The 17,261-nt window shown below is 41.1% G+C and overlaps 1 long non-coding RNA gene across 1 annotated transcript; it reads left to right on the top strand.

The window, feature by feature from the left end:
* Positions 1-13,290: 13,290 nt before the first annotated feature.
* On the top strand, positions 13,291-16,835 carry LOC148088724 (uncharacterized). The gene is made up of 4 exons (XR_015712841.1): positions 13,291-13,352; positions 13,429-13,652; positions 15,765-15,974; positions 16,710-16,835. It is a non-coding gene; the product is annotated as an uncharacterized LOC148088724 (long non-coding RNA).
* Positions 16,836-17,261: the final 426 nt, after the last annotated feature.

Below are 17,261 nucleotides of genomic sequence, written 5' to 3'. Positions count from 1 at the left end.
AACGCTGCTTCGTCTACTCTACACAATAGTGTCAGCCTGTTTCCAGTCACACCTGTGGCGTGTCACACACTTGTGCACTTACACTCAATATTTTGAGTACACAAGTGCGTTCACACTGAGCAGTTGGTGAAAATGTAGTGCACTCAAATGTGGGGCACTCAAACAGCCAGAAAATTGAGTGTGGATCAATTGACACTTCTCAGCCTTAACTGCCGCCATATCAGTGACAAAGATGACGCCATGGCTGTGTCCCAAATTGTGGACTTCTCTGATTGAACTGGTTGATAGTACACATTAAGATGCATATAGTTGGCCAGTGCACAAATTTTCAACAGATAGTACTGTCTCAAATCAAACACTGTTGCTAAACACTTTCATTGTGTTATTGTTGTTGTTTTGTGGTAAAATTATTGTTTTCAAGACTTTTACGACGGTATCTGCTCCAATGACGCATCGTCAGTGACTAAGAAGCCGGTCGTTGACAATACACATTTAAAATATATCCATAAAAGAGAAGGCACATAAAACAGACACAGGAGTCCCAGAAAGCCAGGGAAGCCTACACAAATAAAAATGTCTTAATATGTTTCTTGAAGGAGTCAGTAGACTCCATCAAACGCAGGGGGAGAGGAAGATCGTTCCAAAGCTTAGGAGCAACCGTGTGCGAGGAACCATCATTAGATTCTGATCCACAGACCTCAGAGCCCGAGCTGGGGTGTAAGGCTGGATCAGATCAGTGATGTAAGGAGGAGCCTGACCATGAAGCAGAATTTTAAAGTTGATCCTTGAAGAAACAGGCAGCCAGTGAAGAGTTTTAAGGATCGGAGAAATGTGAGTTCTTCTACTAGAGCTGGTCAGAATTCTTGTTGCAGAGTTATTGTATTATCTGCAGGCGAGACAGTTCCTTCTTGTTTAGACGCGAAAATAAACTGTTACAATAGTCTAAGCGAGAAGACACAAACGCATGGATTATAAACTCCAGATTGTGTTGTGACATCACTTTCCTGAATTTTGAGATTTTTCTCAGTTGAAGGAAACAGTTTCTGGTCAGTTTTCTGGAGTGTTGTACTAGAGACATATCTTTGTCAAATACAACACCCAGGTTTCTCACACTGAGAGATAGTGTGACCACAATATAGACAGAGACCCTGACTGAAGTGGCGACTTCTTTCCTCTGGAGTAAGACAGATGTGGTTAACCTGCATGGGCTCCGGGTCAGCAGAACCTCTGTTTACAGAGGGGGACTCGGAGGGAAGTAGAACCTCAAAGGGTAAATCTTGGTCGTCACGTCTATGCTCCCTAAGCCGATTGTTGATAAGCACCCCGAGAGAAATAAGATCATCTAGGGAATTGGGCTTGTCCCGGGTCGAGAGTTGAGTCGAATTTTGTCACTAAGGCTGGAGATGAACACGGATTTAAGAGCAGGTTCATTCCTTTTTCTTTTATTAGCATACCTTCACCAGTTACAAAAAGACAAGAAAGAAAAATAACAATCATAGGGTATAATAGTATTGTGTTCATCCTGTGGTGAACTATCCATTGAGCAACAACAGTTTTACAAAGATAGCAAATTTAAGCTTAGTTATTGTTGTGGTTCATTAAATATTGGACCTGATAGGACCAGAGCTGCACAGCCTACATTTATATGTGTATAGGTGAGTAATCTTTGTATTATTTACAAAGATTTAGTCTGTGGATTCATGGTTTATTAATTACATTGTTAGTTTAAACTTGCTCTATGCTACCAGTGCATCTCTAGTTCCCTGCCAAGAGCTTATGATAACATCACTGTGGCAAGGAAAAACCTTGAAAGGACTAGGCTGCCGGCAGGGACAACTGATCAGGCCGATTGCAAATGTATATAATACACAGGTTAACAGACTCAAGTGAGGGAAGAAGATACAGGGGAGAGTGAGGGGAAAGAGAAGGTGAGGTGTGTGTGTGAGTGTGTGTGCATGTGTGTCTGTGTGAGTGTGTGTAAGAGTGTGCGCAGAGACCCAGAAGCGCCAGCTGTACACATCTGCAGGAGGGGCAAGAGGGACCCAGTGAAACAGAGAAGCCACGCCGACCCCAACCAAGCCAATGGGCCCATTCCTAGCCCGGCAGTGCCCCAACAGTGGCCGGAGTCCGCGGGAGTATCGGACCCAGCAGGCAAGATAACCACTTGAGCCAGCCATGACCCCAAACACGAAAAAGCGGACCACACCCAAGAGGCCCCTGGAGGCGCACAGAGGTAATGACCAGTGAGGAGATGGCGAAGGAAGTAAAGAGGAGAGGCACCAGGAGCAGGCGCTGGGACAGAGGGGCCTTAGGGTCAATCGACGAGGGACAGCCAGCGATCCAGTCAGAGGACAGGGCATCATGGCAAGCCCGTGCCCCGCCCCAGAAGACCCCCCGGCCACCAGGCAACCACCCCACCTACAACAGGGAACCATAGGAGGCAACAAACAACTAAAGTCCACAAAAATAACAATAGTGCTCAAGAGTCCGTTTTCTCAGTTCATACACAAGTCCGTGAAGTCCAGCAAAATGTCCAAAGGAAAAGGAAGGACAGTTCAGGGCGGGGGCGCGCGATCCTCTAGGGGAGAGGAGAAAAAAAATTATAAGCAACTCACCGAAGGAGAAAAAAAAAACGCTGACTCAAAAGGCGGTCAAGACAACAATCAAGGAACAGGTACAGAGTAAACCCAGAAGGTCAGTCAGGAGCAAGATTTACTGGAGTATTAGAGTAACCTGTTGACGCTGACTATCAGGAATGTCTGAAGTTTATCCCTGGTGGCTGATTGCCTGATTATCAGCAGCTATGGACCTCGCGGAGTGCAGCCCTGGGAACTGTCAAGAGAGAGAGAGAGAAGGGCAGGGACCAGATACACCAATACAAAGTAAACTTCCCCGGAAGGGAGATGTGACACAATTGGTCATGTTGCACTTGGTTGCAGTTGGTGTTTTGGATCTGCGTAAGACACATAAGCTGAGCAACACAGCTTCTCTCTGAGAGTGATTTTTTTTTTAAACTTCCCACAATGACCATGTTACACGGCCATCGTGGAAGCCAATTGTTTAGAGTTGCTGTCTAATGATACATGCAGGAAGGACCAGAGGCGTTTCATTGGAACTTTGTCTTCAGGATGTTGCTGCGAAAGATCTCTGCTCTTGCAATGGGCCCATGATCATGCATCTTTGTTTCCATGACTTTGCATATTTTACTAAATGAGTCTGTGTCCTTTACCACCACAGCGTATTTATACTCTGGCTCATCAGAATAAATGTAACTGGTACAAGAAAACTCTGAGCTAACTTTGTGACACAGCGAACAGTAATGTGCACACCTTCCTGCATCTCATGAGATTATGGTTCAACTGGTTGTTCTTATTACATGATTTATTTGACTTTCATCTCTGTTCTTGTTGGACAGATGTAGGGAGCGAACGTCCCTGACATTTATTTTTTCCTCTGCTGTAATTTTCATGTTTATCATGCAGTAGTTTGAAAAATGATTGTAGCAATGACTATTATTTACTCTTTCTTATACAGCCACGGCCTCAGTGAAACATTTAGTTATAAATGTCTCTCGGGGGACAAGGAGGTGTTAACTCCGTGACTAACTGGAGTCAGTTACAGGCTACATGATCCAGATGTCTTCTAACGTGCAGTAATAAATGAGCTTTACTTTACTTTACCTACTTATGTATTGTATCCAGATAGGGTTTATTTAAATGTCACACGTGCTAGTGGAACAAAGAGTGGGTGTTTGCTGGGGGGTGAGGTCACCCCTCTCTGTCCCAATAATCAGGCACCCAGCTGCGCAGACACATTTACCTGACTGCAGGGTTACAAAAAAATCGACGAGGCGACATTTGGTCCCGACCTTCAACAGTCTTCTATTATTTATTTTCCTCAAAGTCATTAAGAGGGCATTTCGTTGTAGAGAGGCGCTAAATTGTGATGAATAGATTTTTCCTAGTACAAAAAGTTTCATTTGTTTTTTTCTTCCGTTTTGTGAAAAGCACTTGTGTGCAAATGTGGGTAGACAAAAAAACAAGTTAAAATCTTTCTAATGCCCCCCTTCGAAGGCAATGATTCTAAGTTACACTATCAACGCTACAAGATTTGCATTCACCAGGATATTTATGCAATCCCATTCCTGTCAGATTTAAAATAAATGTTGAATGGCAGATAAAAAAATATAGATATTTATATAAAATATTAGTTTTTATGTGTGTTAGTCGCTCTGTTCTGGTGTGGTTGATCTGCCTCTTCTTAAGCCCTATTCAACAAAGTATTACCTGGGGACCTCGGTGTTTTGTAAGTGACCTCCCCTGCGTTATTTTAAATGCATTCACACGGGATAAGCGATGTCTGTAAAATTGTAATTTTTACTAATATTACCTAGAGATACAGATGTAACAAGGATTCTGCCAGTGGGAGGGAGAGGAAGAGGCTGGTACAGGAGGAAGTGTGTGCCTCAGTTGGAGAAGAACACACCAGCAGGGCAATGGTCATGAAGCTGCAAAGTGCATGGATTGAGTAGGAGCAGGTGAAGGAGCAGGAAATCACCTGTAGGAACATATGGCAGTGGAGGATCAGGTTCTTGGTCCAAGGGGTCTACAATGTGAATACAGACAAGACAAAGGCCCTAAATCAATTTCTGAGGCAATTAGTGATGGGATAAAAGCCAGTCGCAACCTCCAAGTTAGAGCCAAGGGCATATCTGCTCTGTTGGTTTGCTCTCCACGGCCCGAGACTGGGTGATGACAGTTGATCTAGAGAGGCATCTGAAAAGACCACCATACATTACCCAGTCAAAGTTAAGACCAGATACCATCCTGGGCTCTTAGGCTACATGGTAGCTGGTCTTCCTGGAGTTAGAGGATAGAAAGAGGGAGAAGTACCAGGAGCTGGATGAGAGATGTCGGTAAAACGGTGAGAGGACTAGATGCATGCCAGTGGAGGTGGGCAGCTAGGGCATTTTCAGTCAGTCTCTGAAAACGACCTTTGGCACACTAGGCTTAACGGGGGCCAATAGAAAGAGAGCCATGAATAAAAATGCGGAGGCTGCTGAGAAAGAAAACAGATGAGTATGGGTAAGTTGGAGAAATGGGTTGGGGCAGTAGAATGTTACCTGGACACAGGCTAGGGACTGGTACGCCTGGAAAAGGGTGGCTGTTGTAAGACCTGAAACACCTAGTGACATCAATACTGTTCAAGTGCATCAGATCAAAGTTCACTAACTTTATATTAAAAATCCTTTTTACAACTTAAATCCTTCTTATTATTTAAACACAAAAATACATTTCATAATTATTTTTAGCAGCCCATTCAAAGTCACTTTGTTTGTGTTTGTTTTTTTTGTTTTTTTTAGATTGACTTATCAGCATCCATAAGTACTGCATTATCAAAACATGTCTTTTTTAACTCACATTTGTTTCAGGGGTCAACATGTCGAGTCATATGGGGTTGTTTTGTTTTTTCACAAAGTTGGCTGTTAAAAGCTTTATGCTCAGGAAAAGTTGAGTGAGTTAATGAGAGATCAAAAAAGATTAAAGAATGAAAGAAGCAAATAATATGAATGAAATAAAAAGTTATTAATGAATAAAATAAATTAGAATTAAACAATAGATATTACCACAAAATATTTACCATATAAATAATTAATTATTAAGAAAAATAAGGTAAAATAAATGTAATAACATTTAATTATATAATATTCATTATCCGGACAGCAGAGGGATAGAAAGAGTTCTCGAACCATTATTCTTTTGTCCGCATCAATTTCAGTCTCCTGCCGGACGGTCCGAGGTCCATCAACAAGCAGGTCCAGGTGGTACTGCCAATACAGCTGCAGTAGAGTTGGAAAAGCTTTTCCTGCTCAGAGGCTATGCTGTTTTCAGTCTTTTTTCAAACATTGTCTGCATACTATGCCACCTGTCAACAGCTCACCTAGGGTGAGGTTGGGTGAGTTCAGCTATCTCCTAGAAGAATTTTCCTACGTAGTCAACGATGCCCACAAACCTTTTGACAGAGTCATTTTTGGGAGTTAGTATCTCCAAGGAACATAACCCCAAGACTGCAAAATGGCACTTTATTTGTTGAATGTGAGGCCCTCCTCCTGAAGCTGCTTCAAAACTCTGTGCAGCCTTTAGTCATGCTGTTCACGTGTTAACCCAGAGACAAGGATGTCGATGGCATGACACAATGTCCCTTCCAACCTTTTTTGACAATGTTCCAGTTCTTGCATGAACGGCAGTCTTTTATAGCAGTATCTCCCAAAATGTTGATGTAAATAAATAAAAGAAAAAAAAATGTTTATGTCAAAATGTAATAAGCAAAAGAAAATATTTCATTCTATGAGCAATAGGGGCGGGACTAGATACACTTTTGGCTTCTCCCGCATTCCCTCGGTCAATCAGATTCTGATCTTTCCTGCAGGGTTTGGAGCGACCATCATGCCTGCACACCCATCTGTAGCTTCTTCGATGGACAATATTACCTCAATTGTCTCCTTATTCTCTGGGGCTCTGCTTTGACTTTGTTAATTAATGGGAGCCCTACACGTCGCATTGGAGACAATGCATTGATCAGCTTGATCCTGTATTCCCCTTTCAGGAAACCCAGTCCTTTGAAATTTGACATTAACTTTCAATGTCTTAATTCATGTTTTAGGTTTGGTTCTGTTGAAACGACTCCCCGGAAAAGATTGTCTTACTCCTTGAATACTGCACCTCCTTCTTTTAACCTGCAAACTTCTGCAAAGTGTCCCTTTCGTCCACAATACCTGCATTCTGCTTCCAGTGCAGCGCAGTATGCGGGAGTGTGCTGGTCCTTTTCCACATTGACCACAGCTTTCCTGTCCCTTGTGAAAATCCTGTTGTCATTTTCCATGTGTCTTCCCTGTCTGGTGTTTTCCATGTGACCACACTTGCCCAATATGGTTGTTGAGAATTTGGTCCTAATTGGTTGCTGTTTCTTTATTTCTTTGAGTTGTCTTATTGCAGACAGCTTTTTCTTCATTTGTAGCTTTCCAGAAAAGCCATGATGTCTCATTTCATCCTGCAACAGCTCATATTGACAATGTTCTGCTAGGTTAGAACATGCAGTGATCAACGCTTCAACTGTTTCATGTTGTAAAAACACATGCTTTTCAAAGTTTTCAACCTTTTTGTGCAGATGCTAAATGTGTCTTAGTTGTTTAGTTAGTTTGTTTTAGTTCCTAGTGAAGATAGTTTGAATGCAGATGAGTCCAATATACATTTTTATGATGTAAAGTGTTGTGTGGACAAAATCAGGATGTGTCATATTGAGATGTGCTGTTTTAGTCAATGCTAATGCAATCGCTGATACAGCTCTTACACAAAATAGTTGTTATTTTGTTTTTACATTCAGAAAATGAGCTACCACACTTCATCTTCTTCCTTTAGCTCACTTAGTGTGTGTTCGTTGGGGTAGTAGAGTGAGCCTCAAAGAGTACTTTCTTTTCACTTGTGATGTTTTTACAGCTGATATTACTTGACAGATTTAGAAGAGTGTGAGAATGGACAAAGAATCCAACTAGTAGGGAAACCCTGACTTGTAAAGCTCTTTGCTTAGTCAAGGGTACATTATTATTATTCCATGAAGACAGGAAGAACTTTAATTTGTCATGAAACTATTAACTACAAAGTTATACAATCTGATCTTGAATTTTTTGTTTACTCAATGAAGTATTATAAGTCGATATTGAGCAGGTTAACATCATTTTCTATTTAATATGAGCCTAATAAAAAACTTTAATTCAACTTTTTAATGAAGCAATGTGCAGAAATAAAACAAAATAAAAATAAAAAGTTGTATTCATTCCACCCACTGACAGGCTGATGGCAGAAAAAAAGACTTTGGACTCTACTCTCGTAACCTTTGTACCTTTTAAAGCACATTCCATCACTTATCTGACATCCTCTTCCATATGGTCCACACAGATGTGTGCACTCAAGACACCAGGATCAAGATGATAAAGACGTGGCAGTTGAACGGTCTTGGTATGTCTTAAGAGGTTCAGCTCGGCCAGATCTGTGACATATTTTCACCACTGCTGACACTGAACTGAATTACAACTCTGGGGTTTCCTGCTCATGCGGCCACAAGCACACTGTGGCCTGTTTGCTGTCAGTCATATATTCCCTGCATAGACTTTAAAAAAAAAAAAAGAATTAGCTATATGACATCTTGAAATCAACAGACTCACCAGAACCAGACAGTGAGGAGAACAGGTGGGTTAGAAGACACTTTGTGAGTCAGTCTTGTGACTCGGACACATTCCAAGACATGAACACACACTCATGTGTCTAAACAGCGAAACACAGAGAAAGAGTTTGTGAGGAAGTTTGAATGGGTTTGATATTTCATTTAAACCTGCAATTTTGTGAAGGGACACATTTGATATCAAATATTTACATTTCAGCAGTTCATACCACACGTAGACCTCATGAAGGTTACCTGTGGGGTTTTCTTGCTTCATCCACCTCTCCCAGTGTTACTCATGAAGCCCAAATAAAAAAAACTATACACATGCAGCCACATGTAAAAAAAAAACGAATAATTTATAAATAGCTCACACTGATGGTGAGTCATCAGTTTAAACAACATGACGACACACATTGGTCATGAAGAACCCAGAGTTGTAATCCAGACGTATGACACATATATAAATAACCTCAAGCTATCAGCGATACATGTGAATGGCCATTATTTCAAAACTTTATTTCAAAAACCTTTCAAGTTCTGGGGAAAAAAGATGTACAGAAAGACGGGAAGTTGTTAGCAGCTGTACTTTGATTACATTTTTGCTGTTTAAAAAAGTTTAACTAGTAGACAGGTATAATTGTAACCTGCCGCAGTCTGGAAATTCCCTCAATGGAAAGAATCCATCACATGTAATTTTTTTTCTTTCCTTACCTCACCAACAGAAGGCGTGTAGCTTTGGGCCAAATACCTGTTAGTGTGGATGTTCTTCTATTTCTATCTCCCACACTTCCTTTCGCCCCCATATTTACATACCGTGGGAGCAGATTTCTCCAACTTGTGAGGCGTCATAAATCATTCATCTGCTTCGCCTGATGCTGCTGCCCCTGGAACATTTCCCGCTGATCTCCTGTCCGTTGGGAATGTGTAATATCAGCGGCACAGAGAGGTTTGTGTGGCATGTCAATCAATCATAAACTCACCAGAGAGAAGTACCCCTGCAGTTTGGAGGCATCATTTAAGTCAACATCACTGACTCACCTGGAGAAACAGATAAGGGCAGTTATCGCGAAGGATCAACTCTATATTGAAGGTCAGCTGTTCCGCAATACAAATCTGACCCCGTGGTTATTCTGAATTAATGCAACCGCTTATGTTAAACCATAACGCGTTTAGCACCTAGACCTACTGATTGATAGACATGCTTAGGTTTACTAGCTGGAATGTTTGTGGATTTTGTAATCAGGCAAAAGTCATTACATGTAATATTCAACTAACAAAACACACTCAGACATATGTCTTTTACAGGAAACTCACCTGGTTGATTCAAGAAATCTCCTAACTTCCTGCACATCTTTGTAGCAAATTTCAACTCTAGACAAAGAAGGACTGCATTCTCAATGAATAATAAAATTAAATTCACACTCAAAACTTCCATCTCAGATCCAGAAGGTTGATATGTCATAATTAATATCTCCCTAGATAACAAAGAAAATATGACCATAGTTAGTGTGTATGGGCCAGACAAGGACGACCCAGATTTCTTCCACACATTATTCTCAAATCTAATTGATTTACTCAGTTCTGATCTGATTATAGTAAGTAAGTAAGTAAGTCATTTTTATATTTACAGCGCTTTTCCAGACCAGGGTCACAAAGCGCTTAAACAATCAAAACAATACTCAATAAAGTATATACTTTAAAGGGCAAGATAAAACTGATAACACAACAGGAGTTCCAAAAAAACAAGGTAAAGCCTGAACAAATAAGAACATCTTAAGTTGTTTCTTGAAAGAGTCAGTAGACTCCATCAAGCCCAAAGAGAGAGGAAGATCGTTCCAAAGCTTAGGATCAACAGCCTGGAAGGATTTCTCTCCTCTGGTCCTGAATCGTGTGCATGGAACCATCAGTAGATTTTGATCCACAGACCTCAGAGCCCGAGATGGGGTGTAAGGCTGGATCAGATCACTGATGTAAGGAGGAGCCTGACCATGAATAGCTCTGAAAGTAAGAACCAGAATTTTAAAGTTGATCCTGAAAGAAACTGGAAGCCAGTGAAGAGTTTTAAGGATCGGAGAAATGTGAGTTGTTCTAGTGGAGCAGTCAGAATTCCCGCTGCAGAGTTCTTAATCAACTGAGGGGAGACAGCTCCTTCTTGTTAAGACATGAAAATAAACTGTTGCAATAGTCCAGGCGAGAAGACACAAACGCATGGATTACAAGCTCCAGATCATGTTGTGACAACATTTTCCTTAGTTTAGAGATTTTTCTCAGTTGAAGGAAACAGTTTCTGGTCAGTTTCCTGCAGTGTTGAACAAGAGACATGTCTTTATCAAATACAACACCCAGGTTTCTCAGGCTCAGTTTGACAGACTGACTTAAGTCACCCAAGTACTGACTCAACCCTGGAACCTTATCATCAGGAGCAATCACCAGAGTTTCAGTTTTGTCCACATTTAGCTGCAAAGTGTTTTCACTCAGCCATTGTTTGATTTCTAGCAAACAATTGACTAAGCTGTTCAGCCTCTGAGGCTCAGTTGGATCAAAAGAGCAGTAGAGCTGGATGTCATCAGCAAAAAAGTGATAAGAAACATCAGGAAATCTCTGAATGATTTTACCGAGAGGAATCAAGTACATAACAATAAAGGACCCAGAACAGAACCTTGAGGGACTCCACACAACAGATCTGCCGATTCAGACCTCATTTGATTGGCAGATACACTAAAACTGCGCCCAGAAAGGTAAGATGAGAACCATTCTAACACAGACCCAGACAGTCCCACTTCATCTCTCAGTCTTCTTAGCAGGATCTGGTGATCATCTGTGTCAAAGGCTGAGGACAGATCCAAGAGAACCAGAACAGTGTATTGACCCGAGTCAGTCGACATCATGATGTCACTGGACACTTTCAATAAAGCTGTATCCGTAGAGTGATGTTTACGGAAGCCAGACTGAAACTTCTCATGGATGTCGCTCTGATCCAGCAACAAAGACTTCATTTCAGACACCACTATCTCTAAGATCTTGGACAAGAAAGGGAGCTTAGAAATGGGCCTGAAATTACTGAGGTCAGTTGAGTCTAAGCCTGTTTTTTTGAGCAGAGGCTCCACAATGGCATGTTTAAATGCATTGGGGAAAACCCCTTGTGGAAAGGGAGAGGTTCATCATATTGGTAACCCAGGGGCCAATTACATCAAATACTTTGATAAAAAGCCTACAAGGAAGGACGTCATCTGAATAAGAGGAGGGTTTCTTCTTGTTCACTAGTGCTGAAATATCACCCAAAGATACAGCAGTGAAGGAGGACCAAGAGGAGGAGAGGGGCTCAGAGACAGTAGGGCTTCCAAACAAAGGGGGAGAGATTTTCTCTTTGATCAATTTAATTTTGTCAATGAAAAATCTCAACAATGCATTGCTGTCAGCTTCAGAGAAGACAGGTGTGATTTGAGGAGCAGGAGATAAGGTAAGGTAAGGTAAGGTAAGGTAAAACTTTATTGATTTTGTTTTTTACCAATAGCCAGCAATTTTTCATAAACAATAAAAAACATAATACATAAAAAATTAAATAAGAAGAAGAACATAAAGAGGAAGAACAAGATGACACAATCTAAGTCTAAAGATAAAGACAAAGAACATAGGTCAAAGAAAAACAACAAAGACAAAGGATACAAAGACTAACATAGAACAGAACATCCAGATACTCTCACTCCACTCCTGCCCCCGAACTCAGAATTGTACAATTTAATAGCCCGAGGGATGAATGAGTCCCTGAGTCTATTTGTTTTGCACCTGGGTAGGAGCATTCGTGCACTCATTCTGCTTCTCCGCTCACTGATGACAGTGTTCAGAGGATGACTGTCATCATCCATGATGGACAGTAGTTTGTTCAATGATCTCCTCTCAGCAACTGTCACCAGTGAGTCCAGCTTCATTCCAACCACAGAGCCAGCCCTCCTGATCAACCTGTCCAACCTGTTGACACTCCCCTTGGACACATTTCCACCCCAACACACCACAGCAAAGAACATGACACTGGCCACCACAGACTGGTAGAACATGCAGAGGAGCTTCTTGCAGATGTTAAATGATCGAAGCCTCCTCAGAAAGTACAGTCTACTCTGAACCTTCTTATATACATGGTCTGTATTGCAGGACCAGTCCAGTTTACTGTCCATCCACACACCGAGGTACTTATAGTTGTCCACTATCTCCACCTCGTCGCCTCTGATGGACACTGGACGTGGCTTTGTCCTGGACCTCCCGAAGTCCAAGACCAGCTCCTTGGTCTTTGAGGTGTTCAGCTGCAAGTGGTTCCTCTTACTCCAGTCCACAAAGTACAAATCCTGTACATGTACATGTACAAATCAGATACGAGAGAATGAATCGTGTCAAACAACACTTTGGGGTTTTTCTTATTTGCTGCTACCAGTTTTCTGATGTAATCAGATCTAGCAGTTTCTACCATCTCATTGTAAGAAGACATTAGATCCCTGAGGTGAAGTCTGTGCACCTCAAGTTTAGTGGACTTCCAGAGACGCTCAGTCTTTCGACAAAGTCTCTTCAGACTCAGGAGATCTTCATTTGTCCAAGGGCACAGTTTTTCTGAATTTTCAAGTTCGATTTAACAGGTGCCACTTGATCCAGTATTTCAACACAATGAGTAGTGAAACAGTGAATCAAACTGTCCACGTCTGGGCAGTCATCAAAGGAAAGAAAGTCAAACATAGCAGAAAAACTGTCTGCAGTATCAGTTGAGATGACACGCCTCTGAGACCTAACTTTCAAAGGCTTGTGTTCAGGGATGAAGTCCAGGTTAAACAAGACAAGAGAATGATCACTCAGATGGACATCATGTACAGATACATTAGAAATGTCCTGGCCAGGAGTAAAAACTAAGTCTAAAATGTGGCCTTTTTGATGAGTGGGTTCAGAAACATGTTGCTCAAAATTAAAGGCTTCTGTTAAAGTTAAAAGTTCTTTAGCAGAGCAAGATGTGACGTCATCAACATGAAGATTAAAGTCTCCAAGAATAACAACAGAATCCATTTGAATAATGGAAGATAAGAAGTCACTGAAGTCTTTCAAGAACACTGCCACAGGACCAGGCGGGCGGTAGATTGACACACAATAGAAAGGTATTGTAGAACCAACCAAGATCATCTGAGACTCAAAAGAAGTGAATTCCTGTGTCTGTGTCTCCCCCACGACCAGAGAGGCGAGGCTTCCCCAGGACAGCGCTCCCTACTGGACAGAGTTCGTTCATTATAGGAGGTGACTTTAATACTGTGCTTGATCCAGTCCAGGACAGATCCAGTTCAATCACAAATACTAGACCTTCATCGGCAGTTCTAAAACAGTACATGGAGGAATTTGGACTGGCTGATAGCTGGAGACTGAAACATCAGGATGAGAGAGGATTTACATACTTCTCACAGGTACAGTACATCACACTTCATCTAGAATAGATGACTTCTTTACAAGTAAGCCTATACAATCAATCATATCAGAAACAAAAATCCAGCCCATAATAATTTAGTAAGCAACCACGCACCAGTCACACTTGGTCTAAATATTTAACCTCTACTGAAGTCTTCCACTTCATGGAGGTTTATAGGGTTTTCGTTTCGAGGAACCGTCTCCTCCCCAGTCTCGATACGTGGTGGTGGATAAGAAAGACATCTCTACTAAAAGATAAAGATTTGATAATAATTTTAAGAAACAATGGTCCTTCTTTCTAGAAACTAATGACACACCAAACATCTCTGCTTCCCTTCTCTGGGAAACATCTAAAGCAGTACTTTGTGAAAAAATAATCTCCTTCTCTTCGCATAAGAAGACTGAGGACCAACGAGAAAAAGATTGGAGAGAAAACTAAAAGAATTTGATGTAGATTATTTAGACAACCAAACCGGTGTAGGTACAATTTCGGTCCCCCCTACAATATCGGGCCCCCCACTTCCTACGTGATGACATCACACGCTGCATATGCAAACGTCTCTTAAAAATATTTTTTATGGGTTAAAGAAACGTCAACAGAATGTTTACATGATACTTTTTACCACACATAAAACATTTATATTGACAAAAAGACGATCTTCGTCAACATGTCACATGTGACTTTGAGACCAACGGAAGTGTCCGCACTACATGTGACGAAGCCGCTGATTGACTGAAGCTGTTTTACTAATAATAACAAACAACAGTACAATGCAATAAAAAAATTCGAGTTACGAAATAATTTGCTTTTCAAATAACAAAAATGTTAGAATATTCCCCTTTCTATAACTCATTCTACCTGTCTGTAGTTCGGATCATAAACACCTCAGTAACTATTTCATTTTCTTTCTTATCGATGCTTGCTTTATACAGGGGAGGAGCTGAGGATGGCAGCATCAAGCAGACACAAACACAAAATGATATCGCAGAATCAAATATTGAGGTCCAACGCTATAAATGGAGCCAAATATTGGAAGGCTGGAGGACCCCCTTCAATACTGGCAAAGACAGAAACATGTGTACCCCCATTTATATAAGTTGGCAGTGACATTCTTGTGTACGCCTGCCTCACCTGTGAGCGGGTGTTTTCGAAAGCAGGAGAAATTTTGTCCGAAAAAAGAAATGGCCTAAGACCTGCCACAGTGGAGAAATTGTTGTTTTTAAATAAAAAACAATGATGTGTCCCCTAAACCGTAAGCACTGGCCAAACCTCAATGTTCCAAAAGCACAATCATCGTCAATACCCCAGACCAATCTCTATATACATATATATATACACACACAAACACACACACACACACACACACACACAGAATACTGCCATCACTACATGTTTTGCATACTTCTTTATTTTGCTGATAGTTTTATTCACAGGCTTTCTGCAAAGTGCCACACACTTCCAATTCAGGCCAACTGATATTTGTGTGTCCAGTAGATGTCCTGCTAGAGCAAATTAAGCTTCAAGAAGCTTTGTCCTTGAGTGAATCAATTGGATGAAAGGCTTCAATGCTTCATGAAGCTTCATCTGCACATCAATACATAGCTGTGCAGCTCTGGTTCTACCAGGTCCAATATTTAATGAACCCCAAAAAGAACTAAGCTTAAATTAGCTATTTATGAAATACTGTTGTTGGACAATGATACCTCACCACAGGATGAACACAAGACTAATATACCCTTTGATTGTTATTTTTCTTTCTTAACTGTTTGTAACTGGTGAAGTTATGCTAATTAAAAATGAAAAAATAATCATCATCAAAGTCCCTCCTCAACCGTGCAGATGTAATACACGCTTGAAAGGAATTTGCTTGGGAAGCCCTGAGTGAGTAGCAGGCCTCTATGTAGAATCTTTCTGTCGCCTCCGATGAAGAATCTCTTCAATGTTGTCCGTGTAGACATCCTTTAGTGAGTCTGTCCCTCACACACACACATGCATACACTTGAACATGAGCAGGCTGTCTGAAATCAATATGGAGAAGAGATTTTCTAATGTAAATATGGACAGAAATGTGTGTTCTGGAAAGTGTCTGACGGAATGTTTTTCTACTCAGTTCAGCAGGTTCTGACTGTGTGAGGTAAATTGCTCTTCCTGGCTAGAAGCTCCAGTGGGCCTCACCCACAAACCGCTGAAGCTGGCTCACACTCTGGCTGAGGTGCCGCTCCATTGGAGTCCATACGTTTTGGCTTCCTGTGTTCTTGCTGAAAATAAACTTTGCTGTTCTGAAAGATGTTCAACGCTTGACATGGACTTTTGAAGAAAGGTATGTTCCTTGTTTATAGAGGGAAAAGCGCCGAACCCTTAGAGAATGGAGGAGGGGAGGGAGGGCTAGTGGGAGGGATGGAGGAGAGGGGCTTTTGAAAATGAGTGGAGATCAAGGGGATGTTAAATAAGGAGAGAGCTTTGGGTTTCTGATGTGGCTGGTAATAGCTCCAGTTGTCTGAACAACAGAGCTTGTTTACACTCATTCGCCCGCTATGTAGCTTGCATCATCAACTTCCACGCTGAAGATGGAGAATTGGCTCTTCTGACCATACTTGGCAGACGTCCATTAACCACATAGAACTTGTGTATCTGCTCATAGATTCCCTATGTGGGTCAGAGCTCTCTGGAGACTGTGCATCTGTTGTTACAGCAGACAATAGTTTGGATTGTTGGTTTGTTCTAAACTGAAGTTGTAGAGTCAGTGAACATGTTTAAAAAACACTTAATAGAAGAGGTCAGATAATGGTTAAAATCTTTGGAAATCATCTTAATCTAAGGTGGAAACGTGAACATGTTGAAGGTTTTTAATCTGCCAACCCCATAAAGCAGCACTATTTAACATTTTGAGATGTTTATTTATTCATGTTTTCATGGCAGTGAACGTGGCAGTGGGGCTGAAAAAATAAACAGTTCTAACATAGGAGGGAGCCCTTAAAAATGTGTTTAAATTTGAGTCTAGGCTTTAACTTCATGCTGGTGAACCATTCATCCTTTCATTTTTTCCAACTCTCAGGGAACGCCGAGGTGTTACCAGACGAGCTCTGAGAGGTAACCCTTTTCAACTTGCTCCGGAACCTCCTCGGCACAACCAGAACATTGCATCAGGGTGATGTCATGAATTAGATGTATTCACAACGAATATTCTGAGCCTCTCACTCTTTCTTTCTTGGAAAGATTCCAAAGACAAATGATCTTTCTTTCCATGTCTTCCTGAAGACCATGGTCGGAATTAGCAATGTAGATGGGGCAGTAAATTGGATCAAATATTTGATATTTAGTGATGAGTGACTGCCGAGATAAATCATTGACACTTTAAGATAAGACAAAAGATTTAATTATTCTTCTCAAATGTTTTTTTTCCAGGAAATTATGACTTATTACCATTAAATGGTGCCAATAAAGATTTGAGACAACTCAGCATGACAAAAAACAAATGGATACATTTGAAACGAGTCATCATGAGAAGTTATTATTTAAATTCTACCCTACAATTCTGATCAAGATTTCAAGCTGATTATTTACATTCAATACATTTATTAATTTATTAAAGTTAATATATCTTTCA

This window comes from Callionymus lyra, chromosome 1, assembly GCF_982586985.1.
Source record: "Callionymus lyra chromosome 1, fCalLyr1.hap1.1, whole genome shotgun sequence".
In the NCBI taxonomy this organism is placed as follows: domain Eukaryota; kingdom Metazoa; phylum Chordata; class Actinopteri; order Syngnathiformes; family Callionymidae; genus Callionymus; species Callionymus lyra.
The sequence above is the reverse complement of the archived record's forward strand: the minus strand, read 5'-3'. Positions and strand labels throughout refer to the sequence as shown.